We start from the raw sequence: 25,871 nt of genomic DNA, 5'->3' as shown, positions 1-25,871 counted from the left end.
CTTGCCAAGTGTCCAAAGGTCTTGCCGTTATGACACTGTACTTGAGACATATCACGTTTCACTTGAGCATTTGAGTTTCTTGGAAAATTGTTAGGGCTGGATCGTGAGGGCACATCAAATAATCCTGATATCTCTGGTGTTATTCTTTTACTTGTTTCTTCTATAATAAGTTCAGACAAATCAACTTCCACCGTGGGAAGAGGTGAACGATGAAGGACTGATTCCCTAACAGACTCAAACTCATCATGCAAAGCCATTAGAAACTTAACTAAACGTGTTTCCTCTCTATACTTCTGCCACAATTCCAAATCTACGGTCCATATTGGTTCCATGAGTGCTAATTGATTCCAGATTAAAGACATCTCAGAATAGAAACAGAAATAGACTGATCATGCGATTGTTTCATAGATCTAATATCTTGTTCGAGTTTATACCTCTGAGCAAAGTTGATTTGGGTGTACCTTTTCGAAAGAAAATCCCATGCATCTTTGGCTACCTCAAAACTTGTGAGTTGCATGCTTATGGAAGGAATGACTGTGTTTCCAATCCAAGTGAGAATCATGTGATTGTTAATCTCCCATTCTTCTTTTGGATCATTTTTCTGTGTTTCATTTTCTTTCCCTTTTTCAACAGATTTGCTTGTTGTAGGTTTCTTTTCTATACCATCGACATACTTCCACATACTCTTTCCTTTAAGAAAACTCCTCATGAGGAATGACCAGTGATTGTAATTGGTTCCATCAAAACGGACAGTGATAGGTTGAGAATCTTCTCTTGACATGATTACTATGTTTTCTCTGGGTTGTATTTTCTCTGGATTGTATTACAGCGGAAACTGGTTCTCAGATCTTTCCTAGCTCTGATGCCATGATAAACATGAGCATAGAGATTCTAATGTAGTTGTGAGAATAATTCTTTGTATCTTCATTGATAGGCAAAAGCCTGATTTATACATGTTTACACAACTAGATAAGGAAAATAGAAGATACACCTAACAACTAGATAAGGCAAATAAAAGATACACCTAACAATATCTAGTATATATATATACAGAAAGAATATATATGCAGTTACAACCAAATAACAAACACAATAATGTCAAGATATATCTTATCTTGACCATATCTTAACATTACACATTTTTCAAAATTTATCTATCTTTTTCATGAACAAGGAAAATCAAGATTAACTACGATTCAGCATGCAAAACTGTTTAAACAGTGGTGAATTTTCCTGCTAGTCCAATCATACTCGTGAACCCTTTCATTCCTCGATCTGCTATGAAAAAAATGATGAGGGAAACTGGTACAGGTAAATCAAAACTCCTCACTGATTTAGTAACCCGATCCCTGGAAATTTCGTAAATTCAAACAAACTGCAAGTCTGTCTGCCTCGATATCCCTATCAAGCCGACCCAGATTTCGACGTACTGATTTCACTCATTTTGCTTCTTAGTAGTTGATTCAACTGGGTCTCCCTGGGGGTCTAAATTCATTTATCAAAGTCCTTAGTGGACGATGAAGAATTTGGATCCTAAAGCGGATTATAATATAAGACGTGCCATTGTTTTTTTGTTTTTGTTTTTGAAAAAAGAGGAGAAACCTCTTTCCATTGAAATTGAGTTACCAGTTGCTCCATAAGGGGAGTTCCTGTATATCATTACATCATTGTTCCAGTTTTGGATGTTTAAGTAGGTCAGAATTGCCCATAAACTATAACCTTTCCAAGTGTTCTTAACTACATACTTATTACAAAACACAACAAGTTTGGGTGCCCACAATATTTCAACTCTCCTTACTAACATAAAGGCATTCGCTCTAAGCTTAAAGAAAAGACGTGCCATTGGTGGTGTACCCAAACTGCACAGTTCTTAATGAGCTTTGATGTTGAATTCTTAACTTCTTAAGGGGAGCCAAAGATTGCTAATGGTGACATGGCCGTATGTTTACTGACTAAACGTTTCAATATTACCGGACAACCGTTTCACACCTAAATATCTAACTGAAATATTATAGGTCTTCAAAATAACTACTCCCTCCGTCCTTATTATAAAGGCGGAGTTGTAAAAATTTGTAGTCCCATTAGATAGGTAGACTTTCAATTTCAAGATGGGTTTTTTCATATATTGCCCTTATTTATTATAGGTAGTCATCACCACAATTAAATTAATGTTTCTATTGTTGGAAATTGTACAAAGGATAAAATAAGAAAGATGATGGAAATGTAGGGAATCAAAAAAAATTATTCTAAGAGAAACTCACTTCTCAGTCTATATAATGGGGACGGAGGGAGTATTTTAGTTGGGGAGAAACCCGAAATCCCCTTCCTCAGGGTTGGAAGACTAAGTTTCTTATTGTGCTCTCGTAGCTGTGGCCCGAATAGAAATATTTTTAAGTGTTACACTTGACTTTCCAATATGACTCCACTTCGGCACTTTCTGGAAGTAGCCTACAAAGGACCTACACGACAGGAGAAAAAACACACAAAAATACGGTGGCATTCTGAATATAGCAAGTTACGAAGTAGGTAACCCAGCAAAAAAAAAAATCTTCCTAGCACCCAATTATCCATGCTCATGAGAACGCAATTCCATAGAGTAACTCCTAAAAATTGCTATGCAAAAAGTTTTAGATGATGGAGGATATCGAAGTTAGATCCTTAGTTTGCTCGCGAGATTGGGAAATACCCAGATTAATTGTGGTATATGAAATAAAATAAAATAGGATTATAGCCCAAAAAAATGGCTAAACCGCCCTTACTTGATTAGTACTTATCTAACTTAATTAAGATTAATCTTATTTAATTAAAGATAATTATTATTTATTTATTTTATGAAATATAAATGAGAAGATTTTTTTATTTTTTTTATCCAAAAGTATCATGGTCAATGATTTTCAAACATTGCGATTCTGAAAAATTCGTCATGGTTTAAATAACAAACCATGACAATAGGACAAATCGTCATATTTAAAATAACAAATGATGATGACTTTTAAAGCCTCAAATATTTTTGGAAAATTTTGTTAAAGTTGTCATGGTTATAATTTAAGACTATAACGTCCATAAAATTAATGATAAAGCCTCTTCTTATTCCAGAATTTGCAAGAATCGACATGATATCAATTAGTGACAATGACGACTGAAAAAAAAAACACTCCATAAATTTTTAAAAGGTGTGTCATGGTACTGTATGTCGACCATGCCGATTAATTAAGTTCGTCAAATTATAAAAGTTACACATTAATGACTTATAGGGCACAAATTTGATCAACTTTTGTTGAAATAAAAAAATATTTGTCATGGTCCTAAAGTATCTACCACGGCGATTAATATTTTATCATCATGATATTATTAGACCATGACGATTGTTGTAAAAATCGTCACGATTAATAAATACACTGTGATGACGACTTTTCTTGTATCAAACTTTTTGTGGATTTTTTTTAAAAAGTCGTCATGATATTGTTACTTAGACCATGACGATAGTTGAAAAAACATTAAAAAAGATTTAGAGAAAGTAAAATTAAAAATTACAGAAAAATAAAAATAAAAAGTGAAAAACACGTGTCACAATCCAAGAAGAAAGGGTGATAAGGTAACTTTACACTTTTTAGACACCCTTTATCCTACTGTCTTGGTTGGGAACAAAATAAGTATACCCTAATTCGTCTCGTCTTTATTTCATTCCCGTATCTGTTTATTTTGGAAAATATCATCATGTTGTAGAGGCCCAAAGAGAGAAAAGTAAAATGGGGTGGTCTAAAGAAAAAAGTAGAGTTAGCTAGGAAATCCCTTGTCAATAGTGTTTGGGTTAATAGACCCCTTGTATGTATTTTGGATAAGGGATATGCTTGTATGTAACATGTAATCTCTGCAATCTATTTTTTTTTTTTGGGTATATTTCTCTTTCGGGGTTAATGAAATGTTAAAAAAACAAAAAAAAAGTAAATATGCCCGAGATGCCAAAATACCATGAATTAAATGTTGATTGGACGAACACGAAACTCTCAACGTCCAATCAACATTTCTAAAGTCGCACGAAACGGTCAGAAATCCATAATTTTTTCTTTAAATAAATGCTTCTTATGGAATCTTCAACAAAAATGGGATAGGGTTTCTGTTGTGGTCTTAGATTGTCTTTTAGAAAAATGTTAAAACCGCAATTTAATTTTCAGATGCTACTTTAATTTTGCAACTAATTCACCTTCCTTACCTCTAATTCTCTAAAATTTTATTGGTGTGTGTTATTAACCCAATCATTAGATTAAAAAGCTTATGTATTAGTAGCAAAATACTTTGTTTAAGATACGCAAAATGGGTCATTTGTCAAAATATTTTTAAAACATGGTTCAAATGGACGAGTAAAAATTAGTATAGGTGAAATGGACACCAAAAAAATAGCAAGGATGAAACTGAATTCATCTTGACTTTAACTTAAAAAATAGCAACGATGAAACTGGATGCATCCTAATGTAAATTAAAAATAAGAAAAAGTATTTGAAAATGAGTAGGATGAAACTGTTTACATACTGGCTATTTTTACATTTTTGTCCATTTAAACAGTATCAAAATCTAAGTGTCCTTTTCACCCACAAATTGTTGATTTTGGTCTTTTTAACCAATTTTGTGTTTAAGATATTATTGGATGCTTAATGTGCGACTCTTGACTTTCTATGAACGAGGAGTCCGACTATTCACATAGTATTTTATTTTTACATCCCTTTATTTAATTTTAATAGTTATACATATAAGAGAAGGATTCGCTCACTCTTAAATTCACACTGTCTCATATTTCAAGAGACATTTGTTTAAATAAAATTTAAATGATAGTGTATTTGAAGCTAATACTTAGGGGATATGCTCGTCTTACAAAGCTCTACATGCACACGAAAAATTCCGAAATACAAAATTTCACCATCTACCAATCTTAATTTTAACAGTTGAAAATTCGTTGATTTTTTCTCTTTGATTTTCAAAGTAGTAGATGGCGGATGTATCCCCCTCTAAGCTATTAGCTGACTAATCCAAGAGATTAACTAAATAAAGAGGCAATAAGAATCTAAAACATTTACTTACACATTCGATTAAGAAATCTGCTATAAAATTTAACCCAAAACTATCAAGTTCGAAACAGTGATTAACCCGAATCTAACCCCTCTCTGAAATAAACATCTATAATACAAAACATCATAGGTTTTTGATTATTGGACAGACGGATAATATTTTGAGAGACAAACAAGTGATCCGACCATCCCAGTCTCATTCTAGCCAAAGACATCTGACGGTTATCAGAGTTGTAACCTAATTCAATTATGAATTATAACTCTCATAACTATTTCCACAATAATTTAAAAAAAATAAAGTCCCATAGAAAAAAAATGACACTAAATGTCGAAACCATGGAGAAATCATATTTTTACACTCAAATATATTAATGTAGAATAAAAGATTAAGGAATTCCGTGCACCATATCTTTAAAAAGATCAAATTAACCAACCTTCACCAACCTACAAGACACAAATACCATTAGAACGTGAGCGGTTACAGTGTGTGAAGCCCAACAAAAAGCTTTCGATTATACAGAGAAAGGGGACAAATATTACAACATGAAAAAAAAGGCTCACCTGCAATTTAATCGAATAAGCTAGCCTTGATTAACTTGCAAGATACCAGTAACATTCGAGCATTTGAGTCCTCTTTTTAACCTGCAAGATACCGTACAATGTGTAGAACCATAAACAAACAACTTTAGGTTAGGTCCTTTTTATTTAAAGCAGAAAGAATAATTTCCATAATTAGTGAGAAAGTACGTGGTTTACAAATATTTCAGGAAATGAGTTCCTTCGCCTACTGTTTGTAACCCGTTAGGGCACGGGTTTAGGAAAATCAATCGTTTCCTTTGTTATATTTCAGATCCCAAAATCTTTACACTCTTTTCCTCTTTCATCCCGCCATCATCACCACCTCTACCACTATCTCTGCTGTCACCATCACCACCTCTGCATGGGCCGTTTCAATTTTCGAATAGATCAATCGTCCCCTTTGATGATTTCGGTTTCAGCATAGTTGATGGTGGTTTTTAGCTTAGGGTTAAAATCGTAAAACCTTGCATCGGATGTGACATCACTATGCAAGGAAACGGTACCGTGAGTGCTAACCTCTCCACCAACATATTTATTGAGCCGTTCAATACATTTACATGAAATTTATCCAGACTGACGAATATAGCAACCATCCCAAACGTTCTGTAAATTTCGGCGCCTTGCCTATACTCACTTAATATAAGTTTCTTTGAATGCCTTCTATGCTATGTTCTCCGGCTGAACCCTTAATGTTGATATGGCATGACGATTTGTGTTCACTCGCAGCAGAGTAGCACGAATCTCCAAATATCAAGGATAAAATCTTTGCATAAGGTATTCAATTAGAAAAGCATGCCGTTCTCTGGCAATGAGCTTAAAAGAACTCTGTGTCAACACATAAAATTCAATCAATTATCCTGACTAACTTGCAGAAGTTAGGGTTTCGCGCCTCGCACAGTATACCAGACCTTGCTTGTCAAAATTAAGCCTAGGAAAACTAGGTAATCAATCCGCCATGGATTAGCAGGTGCAAAACCTCGCCCAGAATCAGAAAAACATGGAGCAACAGCAGCAAAGGGAGGCGTGGCCATGCCTTAGGCCAGCTGGCGCCACTTGCCAATTGATAGACGCATTTATGTGTCTAATTTGTCCCAATTGTATATATTGTTAGTGCTCGATTTTGTACTTATTTGGTTATTTTATGTCTTTGTAGGTGTTTTTGGAGAATAAGCTTTTGCGGCGAAATTTCCTCAAAATGTGGCATTTGAACCTCCGTAGATAACGTACCAGAAGCACCCCAGAAGTATGCCAGAGACACCCCAGAAATACCCCGGAGGAACCCCGAAAAAGTGTTGAAAACATCCCAGAAAAATTACTAAAGGCACCCAAGAGACAAGTGTTATGCGGACCCCAACACCCTGGATAAGGGGTAACCTAATTACTAGGGGGAGGTCACCTTCACCTTTTGAATTTTGAAATTGGCGGGAAAAGAGAAACATCTCTGGCAGATTTGTTGTGCGTGATTTGGAGGAGTTTGAGGTCGACTAAACCTCTGATTTTCATAGGATAGACTCCTTATGGGTCTTGGAATCTAATATGGGTGTTGGAAATGATTAACTTGGGCTCAATCGACGGGTTTTTACCTCAACAACAAAATATGGAAAGTCACGTGTGTGACTTGTTTTAGGAAATTCTAGAGAGACTAAAGAGCTATAAACCTTCCCAAAGATTCATATATATCTAAGGAAGAGTTTAGAATCAAAAGGAAAGCCCAGAAACGCGTAGAAACTCTAAAACACGAAATTGCCGCAACTTTGCCGTGAAGAGAAAGGAAGAGATTTTGGAAGATTCTAGAGAGATTTAATCGGTCTTTTTGATATAAATAGATTGGTTGGGTCATATAGAAGAGGTGTCGAAAGTTTGGGAACCTTAGGAGAGCCAAAGAAGAATAAATCAGAGTTTGATCAAAATATTTTTCTTCTGCTGCTGAAGAACACGAAGAACAGACCCTCATTGACAGTCGTTCTTCAACAGTGACAACGACCAGCGGCTGACGGTCTTAAAACAACAGCGTAGCAACACTTTTAATTTATCGTTCTTCTGTGACCCTTTCTGTCAGTCTTAAACTCACTGCTTTAGCACTATTTCATATTTTAATCAACTTTTGGGCTATAAACATGTATTTTGAGCAATTGATTAATATGAGGAGCTAAACCCAAACACTGGGATGACGGAGGAAGCCCTATTTCACGCATGTGGTAATTCTAATAATTCTTTTATGACTATTTGCATTTATTTTTAATCGATTTATGATTTTTCTTGAATGGGTGTGATTTCGTTTGATGGTGTATGCTTGGTCTATGTATTTTTGATACATCATGCTTTTGATTTACAATCATTTCTTGGTTTAGGCCAGGATTGTACAGATTGATCTCTCGAATCAAAAGTACTCTCGTGTAGTACATTGTTTAGGGTCTAGACTCGTTTCTCATCCACACACACGTATTTACCAAAACCGGCAGAAGCAGTTTTCACCCACAAACAATTGGCGACCACATTGGGAGATTAATCTCTCGGTTGCAATACCAATTTTCAATTTCATTTTTCAACCCCGATCTTAAGATGGTAGAACTCAGGTCCGGATCAGCAACAACCCCTGAAAACACTAGCGCTGAGATTACTCTTGGTATTTACGTCTCTTCCAGTGGCATTAATACGCCATCTGTCAACACCAGCGGCGCGGAAAACGTTCCTTCAGGCGTTACACCTCCAGTCACTAGAGCCAGAGCCACTGCCGCCACTCCCAACATTTCTTCAAGTGTGACAACTCCAATTGTCTCCAAAGCCGCTGCTACTCCACCATCAGGATGAGGGACTGGAGGAGCCAGAAGAAGCCTACCTCCTCTTACCACTATTGATTTGATGGAAATACAAAAGGTTCTCGTAAGGCTCAGACAGACATGGATATAACTCATAAAGAGATACCTATTTTCCTCAATACATTAACGGAGCGGCCACCACAAAAGTCACGTCAACCCCAGATGGGAGCTGACAAGGAATACTTTTAACATCCAGCGCAGGTACTTCAGCAGGACATGCTTTTATAGATGAAGAGGCTCGCGTTGCTCTTGAACGCCCAATAGAAGGGAATCAGCAATCCCATTTCATCACACTGAAGATCAGGAACGACTTCTCCAAAATCGAGGCAAAGAAAATCAGCAACTCTCCTGAGTTCACAGAGACCCTCTTCCCGTCAGGAGCTGCATAATTTCTGGGGACTTTGCCCACAAAATCGTGCAGTCTTTGATGAGACATTTATGTGAGATTCTATGTTTCTCCAAGGCGTAACTTCAAGACATGTTTGCAGCCCTCAACCGCACCTCATCAGGAAAGCAGCTGTTTCCATCCAGGAAAGCCGTTCACAAACCCCAACCTCTCCTGGAAAACACGATTGATAGATGGAACTGGGGACTCCTAACCACTATTCACTTGAAGTATGTCGAGTTTGACAGTACGATGATTAACACGACCTCCGACTTCAACATTATAACCGTCAAGGCTCTGAGAGTTGCAAAGGAAAATCAAGCAGAAGAAGCGTATTCTTTCCCATGAGAGAAAAACACGAATTATTGACCAGCACTATTTGTTTCGTCTTCTCATATGCCACATCGTATCAAGTCGTTTTTCGAAGTCAAGGATTAATAACACCCTCACTGGAGTTTTCTCCAGAAGCCGCTTTGACATTTCTCTCCAGGAGTCGTTTCAACGTTCTCTTCAGAAGTCGCTCCGCTTCAACATTCTCCAGCAGCGACTCCGCTTCAACATTCTCTCCGTAAGTTGCTCCAGGATCCGAGGCCGAAGCTTCAGCATTTTGCTTCGTAAGCTTCAACGTCCTCTCCAAGAGCCGCTTCAACGCATCCTTCCTGACAAAGATCGCGTTGTAGCCGCCACACCCCTTCCTTCCAATTCGTGGACAGTTTACCAGCTTACGCATCCAGCCAATACCTTTGCTTCCATGGACTCCCATGCAATTCCGCCAAACTATTTTGGTTCCCACGATGACGTAGTCTCTTCTAATCATATCTGCTGCCAAAGAACTGTTACTACTCGTTTGTTGATATCATCTAGATCTTCACCATAGCAACAATCACTACAAAGGTAACCCGTACTCCTCCATATTTTAGTTTCACATGGAAGAAGTAATAATATCACCAGCATGAATTCAAGATGGTGATATCTTTATCATGGTCAACCTACCGACCATACAAGATAGAAACATGTAAACCACACTTGGGGACTGGGGCTCTACACGGGATCCCTTCACTGTCAAAGCTCAGAAGACACAGTCAACCAAAAAGTCATATCCACAACAAGGTCATCCATTCTTCAAAGGTGCAGCGTAATAATATCATCACCTCTCTGTCTGGAAGGAGCCTGCAACACTTTACGAGGTCGCGGCGGATCCCAAGCCTGCTCAGAAAAAAAACTTTAATAACTAAATAGAAGTGCGACTTGGGACTTCTCATCACGGTACATCCTCGACGACAATCAAGCATTCATGAGATAACTCCAGAGACGCGGCTGGAACATTTTCTTGAAGAGACAGAGGGAGCCACGATTAACGACATAACTCTCTCACTTCTACCTCTTCGTTATCCATAATGTTTCTTCCATGTGATATTCCAAGCATCACAGCATAGCATCCATGGGAGTATGATAAGATTGTATCAAATCCCATAGGCGTGGATTTAAGGCGATACAATTAAAGTAGGATACACTTTGGGACTGAAGCCTCCTTCATGTTTAGAATCTTAAACGCAGTCACCACCTTACTAGTGAACGCGACAGAAGCACATCTTCCACGAGAAAATAGGCTCAGGATAATTACACATGGGGACTACCAGAATGGGATGCCTTCACTTCCCTCAACCAGGCTATTTCCGCAATATTTTCTTAACATGAAGTCGTGCACGTGCATAAAAGACCCCAAAAGCATGCCACGGAGATACGTTCACATATTCAGCCACACCATCGGATCTAACAGAAGTATAACTGGGGACTTCTCGCTGCATCCCATTCCATACAATAGTCCAAGATTCAGAAGATGGTTCAAAGTATGTCGTTTGGAACGAAGTCCTTGAAGACTTGATAGCAGCACATCGACAATGGAACGTCTCTCAACTCATCTATTTCACCCAATGGCTCCAGAAGATTTCGACCATACAAGCATCCACAGCATGTCATCATCGCAATCATAAAGTCTAGGTACCAAATAACCTAAAGTCAAGGATGAACCAACAACGCAACCACAATCTCCAAGATTAGCCCTGACATTATTTCATCCATCCATCCCAAGAGCGCAATGGAGTTTGGTAAATTTTTGAAATCTATTGGAGAGGTTAGATACTCATTCTTCTGGGGTCATAACCTTATTATACATTCTAGAGAAGATTGATGGTACTGTTGGTTGGATACACGCGAGAGCACCTACCCTAAGTTCTCCTGGCTTGCCTTGCTGTTGATTATAACTATTGGATATTGCTTTTTCTCCATTAATGCTCGCTTTAGCACCACTAAAAAATGACGAAGAGGAGCCATATGCTGCAGATGAAAGCACGGAGCCGGACGAACGACAAAAACAGAAGAGGGTCGATACCCCTTTCATACGAACGCAGTTCCTGGAGTTTGAACAGAATAAGGATTCCTTATTGCTCCATGAACGAGAATAGATGACTAGGCGCACCACACTCATGCTCCATACCCGAACAAGTAGCGTGCCAACATCTCCGCTCCATGACCGAACCAGCAGTGCGCCAGCACGAGGAACACCAGTCATTCTACCTGCAACGCTCCATGACTCCAGCACTCCGTGGTCAATCGAACTTTCCATGGCTCCAGCACTCCGTGGTCAAGCCAGCTCTCCATGGTTCCAGCACTCTGTGGTTAAGTTAGCGCCATGACTCCAGCACTCCATGATCAAATCCATGTTATCTCCACCCATCCCGTGACCTAGCCGGCTCCATCATCACCGCTTGGTAGCCAAAGTTCCAGTGCCACCATCACCATTTGAAGCCAAAGTCCAGCACTATCATCACTGCTTTGTATCCAAAGTTCCAGCGCCATATTTTCACCATTCCACGGACTGAAGCTAGTTTCACCATTCCATGGACTGAAGCCAGTTTCACCATTCCACAGACTGAAGCCAGTTTCCAGCATTCCATGGACTGAAGCCATCCACCATGCTGCAGACGCAGCCAAGCCAGCAGAACCATGCCCGTGCCAGAAGTCCGCGTCCAGGCCAGCAGAGCCATTCACCGTTCCAAGCTAGCAACGCCGCTCTAAGCTAGCCAAGCCATCCACCTTTTCGTAGCCAGACGAAACGGCGCCATCTTAGCCGTTTAAAGCAGCGCCATCTACATATGTTCTGTGACCTAGCCATCTAGCATCATTCACCGATTCACGGACCAAATTGCAGTGCCATCTATGTCAATCAATAGCCAAAGTTTCAGTGTTGACGCCAACAACCTATGGCCAAGTCAGGATTACGTAGAGCCGCCAACACAAGGATCATGGATTCCTCATGCCCTCCACCAATGGTTACTCTAATCTCCCTGGCGATCTCTTCATGTCCTGCCTTTTCAATTTTACTCTTGTCTATCACCATCTCATGCTTACCCGGCAACAACGCCGTTGTTACGTGTTAAGCATGAGACTCAGTGTTGATGGTGGTTTTTATCTTAGGGTTAAAATCGTAAAACCATGCATCGTATGTGACGTTACTCTACAAGAAAACGGTGCCGTGAGTGCTAACCTCTCCAGCAGCATATTTTTTGAGCCGTGCAATACATTTACATGAAATTTATCAAGACTGGCGAATGTAGCAACCATCTCAGACATTCTGTAAATTTCGACGCCTTTCCTATACTCACTTAATATAAGTTCCTTTGAATGCCTTATATGCTATGTTCTCCGGCTGAACCCTTAATGTTGATATGGCATGACGATTTGTGTTCACTCGCAGCAGAGTGGCACGAATCTCCAAATATCAAGGATAAGATCGTTGCATAAGGTATTCAATCAGGAAAGCATGCTGCTCTCTGGAAATGAACTTAAAAGAACAATGTGTCAACACATAGAATTCAATCAATTGTCCTGACTAACTTGCAGAAGTTAGGGTTTCGCGCCTCACGCAGTATACCAGACCTTGCTTGTTAAAATTAAGTCTAGGAAAACTAGGTAATCGATCTGCCATGGATTAGCAGGTGCAAAACCTCGCCCAGAATCATAAAAACATGGAGCATCAGCAACAAAGGGAGGTGTGGCCATGCCTTAGGCCAGCTGGCGCCACTTTCCAATGGCCACGCCCCATCCTAAACCGGCCCTATCTCCCTCGACCAATCAGGCCGATTTAAACTCTCCACACGCACATAAGTTGTGGCTGGGCCCATACTTGCCGACCCCATTTCCCATCAATCAATCAGGTCGCTCTAAAGCTGCCACACTCTCTCCAGAAGTATAACCGCGCCTTATGTTTGGCCGACCCCCATTTTTTGGCCAATCAAGTTGCTCTAAACTTTCCACCATACATTAAAGGCCAAACGTACTACTCTGCCGCGGTAACATGCCAACATGCTAATCTGTCGCGGTAACATGACAACATGCTACTCTGCCGCAGTAATGTGCTAACATGCCAGTCTGCGCAGTAACATACCACTCTGCCGTAGTAACGTGCCACGAGCCACTTTAGCCTTGGCCACGCTGCCAAGCCCTAATTTTTATCACGGCGTCGAATCCCAGCCTCGGCCACGCCGTCAATCCCTAACTCTTACCACGGCGCCTAAACCTAGCCTTGGCCACGCCGCCAAGCCCTAATTCTTACCACGACGCCAAAACCTAGCCTTGGCCGCGCCGCCAAGCCCTAATTCTTACCACGGCGCCAAAACCTAGCCTTGACCATGCCTCCAAGCCATAATTCTTACCACGACGCCAAATTCTAGCCTTGGCCACGCCGTCAAGCCCTAACTTTGGCCACGACGCAAAATCCTAGCCTTGGCCATGCCGTCAAGCCACAGGCGTGTCCATGCCACAACGTCACCATGTCGCTTGTCATGCCACACACACTAATTATGGTTTAGACATGCCAAACCCTAATTTTGGCAAAATTGCTACGCCAACCAAGCCAAATAATGTTTCCCAGAGCGGTGGGATTGATGTGGTAATAGGGCCAGTGTTGCCAGAGACATATTTGGGTCTAACACCAATATGCCAAAATGACGCTATGCCACGGTCACACCACTGGCATGCCGCTATGCCACGGATACGCCACTGGCATGCCTCTATGCCACGGATACGCCACTGGCATGCCGCTACACTGTGGCTATGTCAGGCGCCACTAATTCCAATTACGCCACTTTGCTATACGACAAGATATGGCCATAATTAATGGACATCCTTCCTCTTGAGATGCAATCTCAGCCATCCAAGTTCGCCACCGAACAGACAGACTTGTGGCGAGTTTCAGGCGACCAGCTGCCTAAATCTAATGTCCATGGCTACGCCAGGCACCACTTGCATCAACGTGCCACCAGCATGCACGATCCATGCCATATTTCCAATGCGCTATTATCAGGTGCCAATACAAGGTAGCCATAATAAACGACTGGCCTCCTTCATGAGATGCGATCTCAGCCACCGAAGTTCGCCACCGAACTGAAAAACTCGTGGCAAGTTTTAGGCGACTAGCCAAAACGATCCTAATATCCTTACATGCTATTTTCCTGCGGTAAGTCCCTTGACTTTGACTTACCACACGTATCAAAGTGATACATTTTTTCCACGAAAACACTCGAGACATCAAACATGTCACAAACTGGGGGATGCTCATTAGGGTATTGGTCTGGCGGTTTACAGCGTGCGGCGTGAAATACACATATTAGAAGAAAGTGTTATGAAGTGGGACAATTAGTGGTGGTAAAATTAACGGTGTAAACAATTTATTTCCTTCATCATGGAAGCGTAATGTCTGACGGTTACACGAATTTACTTCCTTCATCATGGAAGCATAACGTCTGGCAGTTATACGTTGCCATATTCTTCCACCACTCAATCGCTTCCACTTCCTACGAGACCAGGGTACGTTTCAATATGGCTTGTATAAATAGGCTTCACCTATTTTCACCAAACAACAAGTTTTGGTCGGCAACAACACAGTAACTAGAAATCACCTGGTAGCTTCTGAGAACCATTTCTACTTTCAGATACAAGTCATAAACAACCACACCTTCAGAATCAACGATTCTGGTCTCAACACTCTCTTCGCTTCCCTCCCTAAGACCAACCCTTCTCCTTCACTTTGTGACCGAAGCAATCCTGGAACGGCCATTTATTGGTTTAGGCCAGGATTGTACAGATTGATCTCTCAAGTCAAAAGTACTCCCGTTCAGTACATTGTTTAGGGTCTAGACTCGTTTCTCATCCACACACACACACGAATTTACCAAAACCGGCAAAAGCAGTTTTCACCCACAAACAAGCATATTTCAGATCCGAGTAGTATGTGTCTCTTTTCACTCTCCTCCTCTTTCATCCTGACATTATCACCACCTCCGCCGTCATCATCACCACCTCCACATCCGCCACCTCAATTTTCGAAAAGATCAATCGCCCCCTTTGATGGTTTCGATTTCATCAAGTTTAAGATCTTGACATTAATGGTGCACTTCAATGAGAACGGCTCTTTGACCACCATCAACTGTGTAAAGAGATGAGTTCACTGATGCATCATCAACACCGAGAGAAAAAGCATCTTTAGCTAGGCCATCATACCAGAGGAGAAAATTGAAGACATACACATCGTGATTAAGGTATGAGCTTATTTTTTTCCTTTTTTGATTACACCATAATTAAGTATCGGCCTACCAAAATTAAAGCTAAATTAAGTCTAATTCTGATTTTCTGCAATTGGTCATATTCCATATCCCTCTAATTCTCCTCCCAACGTATACCTAAACTCCCTAATTTACTATCACAAATTTTTCTTACCCCGTTAATAACAAAAAAACAACGTACATGCTATAAATTCTGCATGCAAATGAAACAGATGATTTATGATTAACACATAATAGATCATTCAAAAAAAAAAGTTAAAACATTAAAAAGGCCACTAATTACAATTATTCAATGACCATGTCTAAATAGAGGAGCGTAGTATTTCTTCAACCACACACCTTCACACTCATTCCAAACTTATTTTCTTGGTAATTTTTTTAAGCGTGTTCGCTTCCTTTTCAAGAATGCATGATTGCGATGAAAACAAACTTGCAATACTCAAGTTTCGTATTGGGAAGAGGTCGATTTCATGGAGACCAACGAAAAGTCACTACTTTGGATTAGTACCGTGAGTATATTCTTATTTCAATCTGAATCAAACTATTGTTTATTTGTATTTCTTTTTGGATATTAGTCATGCATTATAATCATTCTTTTCATCCTACACAGGGATACCATGCACGCCATCGTCTCTAAGAATTTGATATGGAAGTTTAGGCCATTGCTCCATGCCCACTAGAATACTAGATGATAAGGGATGGAAGTAGATGTCATGCGTTGACTTAACCCTATCCTCTTTACTTTTTTGCTGGATTTAATACTGAGGTTTGTAATATTTCCCGCTCTTCGATTCCCCAAAATTTCTCCACGAAGAAATATTGCAATCCGTGAAGCAAGAATTTGAAGTTAGCAATTTGTTTCTTTTTGCTCTTTTTTTGAAGTTCTTTGACTGAATGAATGTTTGATTTTTTTTTATAGGTTGATTTGGGAAATATACAGTGTTGAAGAAGAGGAATACTAGGGCAGGAAAATCTTTCAAGACCAATTCATAACTTTGTAAAGAACCTAAAGAATTTGTGTTAGTGATTGGTCTTTCTTCATTAAAGATTATGCATATTCTACCAAGGAAGGTCGATCAAAACACGAAAAGGTTATGGATGTTTAATTTTTAAGCTTCCATGTCAATGTTATGAAATCATTTCGATGGGGTTTAATCAATATTTGAGAATTGTAATCATACTTAGTGGAACTTTCAGTTGATAGAATGCAATCGCAGTTACGTAGATATAGTTTTTTTTTTTCTTTTTTTAACGCATACATAGATATAACATAATAGTACTTTGTTTACCCTCTTTTCAAACTTTGTTTCACATCTAGCAGATATAGTTTATAAAGGTGAAAAATAAGTTTTGTATTTTCCTTTTTCATTATAATTAGAATTGTAATTAGAATTGTAATTTTGTTTTTTGTTTTAATGGCCAGATAACTTTAATTCAGGTCCCTAAATGGTGATAAGCAACTCATTTACACATTTTTGCTAGAAAAACTATACCATAATAAGCAACATTGTTCCATCAGATTCATTCCAGTATCATCTTTGTTGTGCCTTATATACTTTGTGGAATACTAACAATGTTATGTTAACTCCACATGTCTCAGTCAATGCACATCACTCAAATCACCAACTAACAAACATATATTTGTTGACTTAGCATCAACGATGATCAGATGTTAGTTCTTCTGATGATATATACTGAACATAAGTTTAGTAAAAGGGTGGCTCATAAGTTCTAGACTGAGTTAATTTCCAACAAAATGATTTACTCAACATAACATGTATCGACCATCATCAAGTCCAATTAACATATTTGATGATAATTTAGATCCAATAGATATGTGATTCTTATGCTCAATTTTGTATGTTCTCTAATTGGTGTAAGTTAATTTTTGAAAACATACAACTTATATTGTTTTTATTTTAGTTTGCATAAAATCATTAAATTTACCAAACGGATGTGATATTTAGTGTTTTATTTGAACCTAAATTTCAATCTCCTTGCATGAAAAATGATTAAGTATGGCGGTTACGGCATGGGTTATTTCTAACTTGACGATATTTTGACGGTAAATTCTCGATATTGAAATCATAATTTTTTTTACAGAAATTACTATTTTACAATATTGCAAGTGTATTTGGATGAGAAGTATATAACTGCTACAAGTTCTCCTAGGTAAAAATAAGTGTTATCGTAGTTTATAGTAATTAATACAACTAATCAAAAATTATTTAGGCTAATACCGTGCCGTTACGGCACTGGTTATTTCTAGTATATATACATGAATTCCTCTCATGGGATAAATATACAATAGTCATTTTGTTTGCAAATAGAATATATAACATAATAAACATAGCAGAAGTAATCTAACGAACGGACTCAACTCCTCGAAGCTTTCCCTGACGCAACTCTGATTTGTCTCTGAAACTGAAAGTGGGAATGGGTGAGCACATCATCCCTAAAATGGGTTCCCAGTAGAAATAACATTTAACTTTCAAGAAATCAAGGAAAGTGATAGACACATTTTTGTGTCCGATTTGTCTCGATTCTATATATTGTTAGGGCTTATTTTTGTACTTATTATGGTGTTTCATTTATTTGTAGGTATTTTTGGCTAATAAACATTTTTGGAAAAAATTGGCTCGAAAAGTTGTCGGAAAGCACCCGGAGGACATTTGCTATTCGGACTCTCACTTTGGATAAGGGACAACCAAATTACTAAGGGGTATCCCATTTCCAGGCAGTTGCTAATCGCACCCCTACTCTGGATAAGGGGCAACCATCTTCAACATTTCAAAAAACCAGGTTTTTTGCGGGAAAAAAAGTGCAGTTAAAGAGTAGTTTTGGCAATCGTGATTTGGAGGAGTTTGAGGTTGATTAAACCTATGATTTTCATAGGATAGACTCCTTATGGGTCTAGGAATCTGATATGGTTGTTTAAATCGATTAGACTGGGCTCAATCGACGGATTTTTCTCACAACAGAAAATATGGAAAGTCACATGTGTGACCTGTTTTAGGGAATTTTAGAGAGATTAAAACGCTGTAAACCTTCCCAAAGATTTGTATCTATCTAAGGAAGAGTTTAAAATAAAATGGAAAGCTCAGAAACGCGTAGAAATCCTAAAACAAGAAATTGCCGCAACTTGGCCGTGAAGATAAGGAAAGAGATTTTGGAAGATTTGGGAGAGATTTAATCGGTATTTTTGATATAAATAGACGCCTTGGGTCATATAGAAGAGGTGTCGAGAGTTTGGGAACCTAAGGAGAGCCAGAGAAGAAGAAATCAGAGCTTTACCAAACTCTGTTTCTGTTTCTGCTGTTGCTGAAGAAGAAGTAACGCGAAGAACATTGACGCTTGGTAAACAATCGCAGAACAGTGTCATTGTTTAACAGATGAAGAACATTAAGCTGTTCAGGGCAGTCTTATTTTAGGGTCTTAAAATCAGCGACAAAGCAACAGTTTTTCTGTAACAGTTCCATTGTAACAGCTATTTTGCAACACCAATACACTGTTGCAAACAGTCTATGTTATTACTTTTCACTCTTTTAATCATCTTTTGAGCAACGAACACACATTTTGAGATCATGATTAATATGAGGAGATAAACCCCATTGCTGAGGCGATAGAGGAAGCTATTTTTCCAACAAAAAGTGGTATATTCTATTTTATCTTTTTATTTGCAATAATTATATGATTATTTTCCTTGAACTATTATTGAATATGATTTTTATTTGAGTGATTGTGATCTATTTTGATGGAGTATGCTTAGTTTTAAGACTTTTGGTGCTTCATACTTGGTATTTACAATTATTACTTTTGAAAATCTACTTGTTGCAATATTTTAGAATCAAATTAAACAAGAAATTGCATAAATATAAGTATTGATTTAATCACTTTGAACTTGGAAAATAGTGGAATCTTAGCCTCAGTATTTCTTTTAGTATTGATATCATCTTTGATTGAGTTTGCTATAATTTTTAGTGAGTTTTCTATTTTAATATTAGAATTTAAGTCTAATTAATATCCTTTACAAGTCTGAGAATCGAACCACTTTTACCACTATCTACAAATCACATCAATTTTTGGCGCCACCGACGCGGACTTGTTTTTAGGGTTTTAGATTTATTTTTATTTTTATTATTTTTGTCCTTTTTTATGTTTTTGGGTATTTATCTTGTGTCTACAGGTTCTGGATCATAAAGAAAATTGAGCCAAGGAGTTTGGTGATTTCATAAAGACTTGGAGATAAAGATTAAAGCAAAAAGAACAGAAAAGAAGACAATTTTATTTTAGACAATTTTAGTTTAGGGTTTGTTTATTTTATTTAAAAAAAAAACTGTATTAGTGTTTATTATTTTTGTAATTTTTCTTTATTTTTTTGGACTTTTGGACTTTTGGACTTTGGGACATTATTATTTTTTATTACCCTACGGAAGGATACTTTAAATATAAACTGTTTTCAGAGAAGGAGGACAATTACGATATTGTCTCTGCACCTTGGGTTCGTACACTAGACATCGGAGTCAGTGGCCCGAGTCGACTACAACCGATTCATCCCCCGTCTGGAAGGGGAGGTAAGATTCTAAACACTCGCGAATCCCCTGTCAGCGAGTTATTGGACTCCTTCGTATGCATATATGTTGAGGACTGAATACAGACATTTATTTTTCTAGTAAAGGGCAAGGCCTGGCCATACAAGATAAGGGTTCGGATTTCATCACCGTTCTCTTCTTGCCCGCTTTAGGAACACGTAACCTACGCGAACCTAAACCTAAAATTTTGACTAGAACGAGACCGATAGGGTAACGAGCTTAACAGGAAAGTCATTCGAAAAATATTTGTTACTCTTTTAAGCATACTTCGAAGTTCTTGACGGTTTCTGTAAGTTGAATGTGTGACTGCGCCGCCTTGTAATACCGGTGAGGCCTTGGGTATCAAAGCTCCACTGAGCTTCCCTGGCTCTATTCAACTTACGTTGACTCAGATTGATTCTAGAGGGGTTTGCTTAAATTGTAACGATTCCCGTTCGAAGTATTAGAAGCTGGTCTAGAAACAATCTAAGTGGATCCATCATGCTTTTTGTTTGCTAGAAATCAATAGGTTTGATTTGGTTGAGTCGGCCTTGATCTGTGTTTGCTTACCCTTCCAATTTAGAAAATTCTATTGTATGCCTGAACGTAAAAGAGATGCACTAGGTAGATTTGTTAAAGAGAAACCTAGTAGTTCGAAGCGTCTCGATTACCTTAATCTAGAAAGTACGGCTTTTGAAGAGTCTGTTTTTGAACGTTCTTTGACTGAGGATAGAATCCCTATTGCTCCGATAGCGCCAGAAATGGCAACTTTGAAAGCTTTGTTGAATCCAACTAGGACTACCCGTCCTTCGTGTATTAAGTTAGCTGAAACGGAGGCACCCTATGAACTGAAACCTGGGACCTTACAGATGCTCCCAATCTTTTTAGGGAAAGAAAATGAAAACCCTTATTACCATGTTAGGGATTTTGAGGAAATTTGTAGTACTCTAAGAATTAGAGGCTTAGATGATGATGCTTTGAAACTTAGGTTATTCCCATTTTCCCTGAAAGATAAGGCCAAGTCGTGGCTGTATAGTTTGGACTCCGAGTCAATTGAGACATATGAACAACTTACATCTGCCTTTTTCAATAAGTTTTTCCCTAGGCACAAAACATCGTCTATTAGGACGCAAATATGCACATTTTCACAACAAGAGGGAGAATCTTTATATAGGTATTTGGAAAGGTTCAATGATTTATTATCCCAGTGTCCTCATCATGGTTTAGAAAAGGTTAGGCTAGTTCAGATCCTTTATGAGGGTTTAGATTATTCCACAACGACCATGGTTGAGTCTCTATGCACTGGTGGATTTGAAAACCAAACTGTTGATGCGGCGATGGAATTTTTTAATGAAATCGCCGAAAAAACCCAGCAATGGGAAAATAGTAGGGCACCCCAGAAAACAATTCTTTTAAGTAGAGGAAACGTTAATAGGGTAGAAGGAGGCTATGAATCAGATGCCAAAATTGCTGCTATAGCAAAAAGGTTAGAAGCCTTAGAAGTGGGCCAGACTAGTGGTAGAGTGGAGCCTTTTTGGGAAGGCCAGAATATTGAAGAGCAGGCCAATGCTCTTTATAATAACACTAGATTTGATAACCGTCAAAAGATTGACCCATATTCAGAAACCTATAATCCTGGTTGGAGAAACCATCCGAACCTTTCGTGGTCTAAGGGCCAAAGTCAAGGTCAGTTTAGTAATTCTAATGCTCCCCCAGGTTTTGGCTATACTAAGAATCCTTCAGGACTAGCTCAGTTTCAGAATCAGTCAGATAAGAAAATCCTAAGTTTAGAGGAATCTCTCGCCTTGTTAACTCAGCAAACTGCAAAATTCCAGTTATCCGTAGAACAGAGTCTACAAGCTAGTAACAGGATAGGACAAGAAAATAGTCAGGCTATTTCCGAGTTAAAAACCCAGGTTGGTCTGATAAGTGATTCTTTGAGAGAAAAAGGTAAGTTTCCTAGTCAAACACAACCCAACCCTAGAGGAGTTCATGAATTAGGTGCAAAACCATCGAATCAATTGAATGTGTTAGAACCCTTAGAAGTGGTAGAGTTGTAGACAATAAGGTAACCATGCCCGATAGTGAACATACTGTAGTTCACCCCTCAGGATCTCACCTCTCAGGACCAGTAGCTGAAGAGACTGATAAAGTTTCTGATGATGTGAATTCGGTTCCTGAAAGGTCTGATTTTAGGCCTAGAGCCCCATTTCCTCAGCTATTAGTACCAACAAAGAAGGAATCGAACTTTAATGACATAGTGGAGGTTTTTAAGCAAGTTACCATAAACCTTCCCTTATTAGATGCAATTAGGCAAATTCCTGCTTATGCCAAGTTCCTTAAGGATATGTGTACGCGAAAGCGAAAACTTAGCGTCCATAAGAAAGCCTTTTTAGCTAGTCACGTAAGTTCAATCATTCAGAACACCACAACTCCAAAGTACAAAGACCCAGGTTCTCCTACCATTGCTTGCACAATAGGTAACTTCCGGGTAGAAAAAGCTTTACTTGACTTAGGAGCCAGTGTGAACTTACTGCCATTCCATGTATACTTACAGCTAGGACTTGGTGAAATGAAACCTACTCAGATGACACTGCAGTTAGCTGATAGGTCTGTTAAAATCCCTCGAGGTGTTATCGAGGATGTTCTTATTGAGGTCGACAAGTTTATTTATCCAGTGGATTTCGTGGTCCTAGATACCCAACCTGTCCCTGACCCAGAGAACCAGATACCTGTGATTTTAGGTCGCCCATTTTTAGCTACGTCTAATGCGATCATTAACTGTCGAAATGGTGTGATGAGTTTATCTTTTGGTAATATGACTATGGAGATGAAAATTTTTAATGTCAGTAAGCAACCTCATGAGCTAGATGACACATGTGTTGAGGAGGTGAACATGATAGAAGCCTTAGTTCAGGAGTCATTACCAAACATCTTGTCTGAAGACCCATTATAAAGTTGTCTATCCCATTTTGGTTTAGATTTTGACGACGATATCACTATTGAACAGGTGAATGCTCTATTAGATTCTACCCCTGATAGATGGAAAGCTAGGTTCGAACCGTTACCAGTTTCTGAGACTACCCTAATTCCTTCTTTAGAAGAGACCCCAAAGTTGGACCTTAAACCGCTACCTGATACTCTAAAGTATGTGTTTTTAGGCCCATCTGAGACTTTACCTGTGATTGTAGCTTCCAATTTGGATAGTGATCAGGAAAGTAGGCTAGCAAATGTACTTCAAGACAATAAGGAAGCTTTAGGGTGGACTATAGCAGACATTAAGAGTATATATCCTACTGTGTATATGCATCAGATTCATTTAGAGGAAGACTCCAAACCTTCTAGGGAGATGCAACGTCGACTGAACCCTAACATGAAAGAGGTAGTTCGAAAAGAGGTGCTTAAGTTGTTAGATGCGGGTATTATTTACCCAATTTCAGACAGTAAGTGGGTCAGCCCTGTTCAGGTTGTCCCCAAGAAATCAGGTATCACTGTAGTCCAGAATGATAATAATGAATTAATCCCAACCCGAGTGACCACGGGATGGCGTGTGTGTATTGACTATAGGAAATTGAACAAGGTCACAAGGAAGGATCACTTTCCCCTTCCTTTTATCGACCAAATGCTAGAGCGATTAGCTGGACATAGTCACTATTGCTTCTTAGATGGCTACTCCGGTTATAATCAGATCGTTATTGCCCCAGAAGACCAAGAGAAAACCACTTTTACCTGTCCCTTTGGTACCTTTGCGTATAGACGCATGCCTTTCGGGCTATGTAATGCCCCTGCAACTTTTCAGCGTTGTATGATGAGCATATTTTCTGATATGGTAGAACGGTTCTTAGAGGTCTTTATGGATGATTTTTCAGTGTTTGGTTCATCTTTCGATGAGTGCTTGCATCATTTGACATTAGTGTTGACTAGGTGTAAGGAAAAAAATTTAGTGCTTAATTGGGAAAAATGCCATTTCATGGTTAAATCAGGAATTGTATTAGGGCACATCGTCTCTTCAAAGGGTATAGAGGTAGACAAAGCCAAAGTTGACCTTATTAAGACTTTACAGGTCCCAAAAACCGTAAAAGATATTAGGTCATTCCTAGGGCATGCAGGTTTTTACCGTCGATTCATTAAGGATTTTAGCTTGATTTCTAGACCTCTTTGCAATTTGCTTGCAAAAGATGTTAAGTTTGTCTTTGATGATGCTTGTTTAGAGGCTTTTGAGAAGCTTAAAACTTTACTCACTACTGCCCCGATAGTCCAGGCACCTAACTGGAACCTACCCTTTGAGATTATGTGTGATTCTTCAGATTATGCTATAGGCGTCGTTTTAGGACAACGAGAAAACAAATTACTTCATGTGATTTATTATGCTAGCAAAACTCTGAATGATGCCCAAATGAACTACACAACTACCGAGAAGGAACTTTTAGCCATCGTGTTTGCCTTGGATAAGTTTAGGTCCTACCTATTAGGTTCTAAGATCATAATCTATACAGATCATGCTGCTTTGAAATACCTTTTATCTAAGAAGGATACCAAACCTAGATTGATTAGATGGATCCTATTGTTACAGGAATTTTCCCCAGACATTAGAGACAAAAAGGGTGCAGAAAATGTAGTAGCAGATCACTTGTCTAGGCTAGTTGTTAGTTCCCCTAGTGATTCCCTTCCTATAAGGGATAGCTTTCCTGATGAACAATTGTTCTCTGTTTCCCAATCACCTTGGTATGCAAATATAGTGAATTATCTTGTTACTGGTCGAACCCCTCAACATTGGGGTAAGCAAGATCGTTCTAGGTTTTTAGCCGAGGTTAAGCATTTCTTTTGGGACGATCCTTATCTGTTTAAGTATTGTCCGGACCAGATTATTAGGAGATGTGTATCTGAGAGTGACCAGTCTAGTATTATCTCCTTTTGTCATGAACATGCATGTGGGGGTCATTTTAGTGCTAAGAAGACTGCTGCTAAGATTTTGCAGTGTGGATTTTACTGGCCTTCGTTGTTTAAAGATTCCCATAGTCATTGTGTTTCTTGTGAGCGTTGCCAGAAGTTAGGAACCATTTCCCGTAGAAATATGATGCCTTTGAACCCTATTTTAGTGATTGAGGTCTTTGATGTGTGGGGCATTGATTTTATGGGTCCATTTCCTATTTCGTTTGGTTATCTTTACATACTTGTCGTGTAGACTATGTGTCTAAGTGGGTTGAGGCGGTTCCGTGTAGAACGAATGACCACAGGGTCGTAGTCCAGTTTTTGAAAGAGAATATACTTACACGTTTTGGTACGCCGCGAGCTATAATTAGTGATGGAGGTTCACACTTTTGTAATAGACCGTTTCTCTTTTAATGAAACAATACGGTATTACCCATAAAGTAGCAACCCCATATCACCCTCAGACTAGTGGTCAGGTAGAGGTTTACAATAGGGAAATTAAACGTATTCTAGAGAAAACAGTTAATCCAAATAGGAAAGACTGGTCGTCGAGGCTTACTGATGCCTTATGGGCTTACCGTACTGCGTTTAAGACACTCATTGGAATGTCACCTTATCGTTTAGTGTTTGGCAAGGCATGTCACCTTCCTGTTAAGTTAGAGCATCGAGCCTATTGGGCTATTAAGAACTTAGACTTTTCACTTGACAAGGCAGGAGCTCAAACAAAGCTCCAGCTCAATGAGTTGGACGAGATTCGTAGAGATGCATACGATAGTGCTAAGGAGTATAAGAACAAAATGAAACTTGTGCATGATAGGAATATTTTACGAAAGTTATTTTCTCCAGGTCAAAAAGTTCTTCTGTATGACACTCGTTTGCATCTATTCCCCGAGAAGTTG

General features: G+C 38.9%; 1 pseudogene; it reads right to left on the bottom strand.

The window, feature by feature from the left end:
* Positions 1-21,165: 21,165 nt before the first annotated feature.
* On the bottom strand, positions 21,166-21,265 carry LOC113319774 (annotated as a pseudogene).
* Positions 21,266-25,871: the final 4,606 nt, after the last annotated feature.

The sequence above is a fragment of the Papaver somniferum genome, chromosome 10, assembly GCF_003573695.1.
Source record: "Papaver somniferum cultivar HN1 chromosome 10, ASM357369v1, whole genome shotgun sequence".
Taxonomy (NCBI): Eukaryota; Viridiplantae; Streptophyta; class Magnoliopsida; order Ranunculales; family Papaveraceae; genus Papaver; species Papaver somniferum.
The sequence above is the reverse complement of the archived record's forward strand: the minus strand, read 5'-3'. Positions and strand labels throughout refer to the sequence as shown.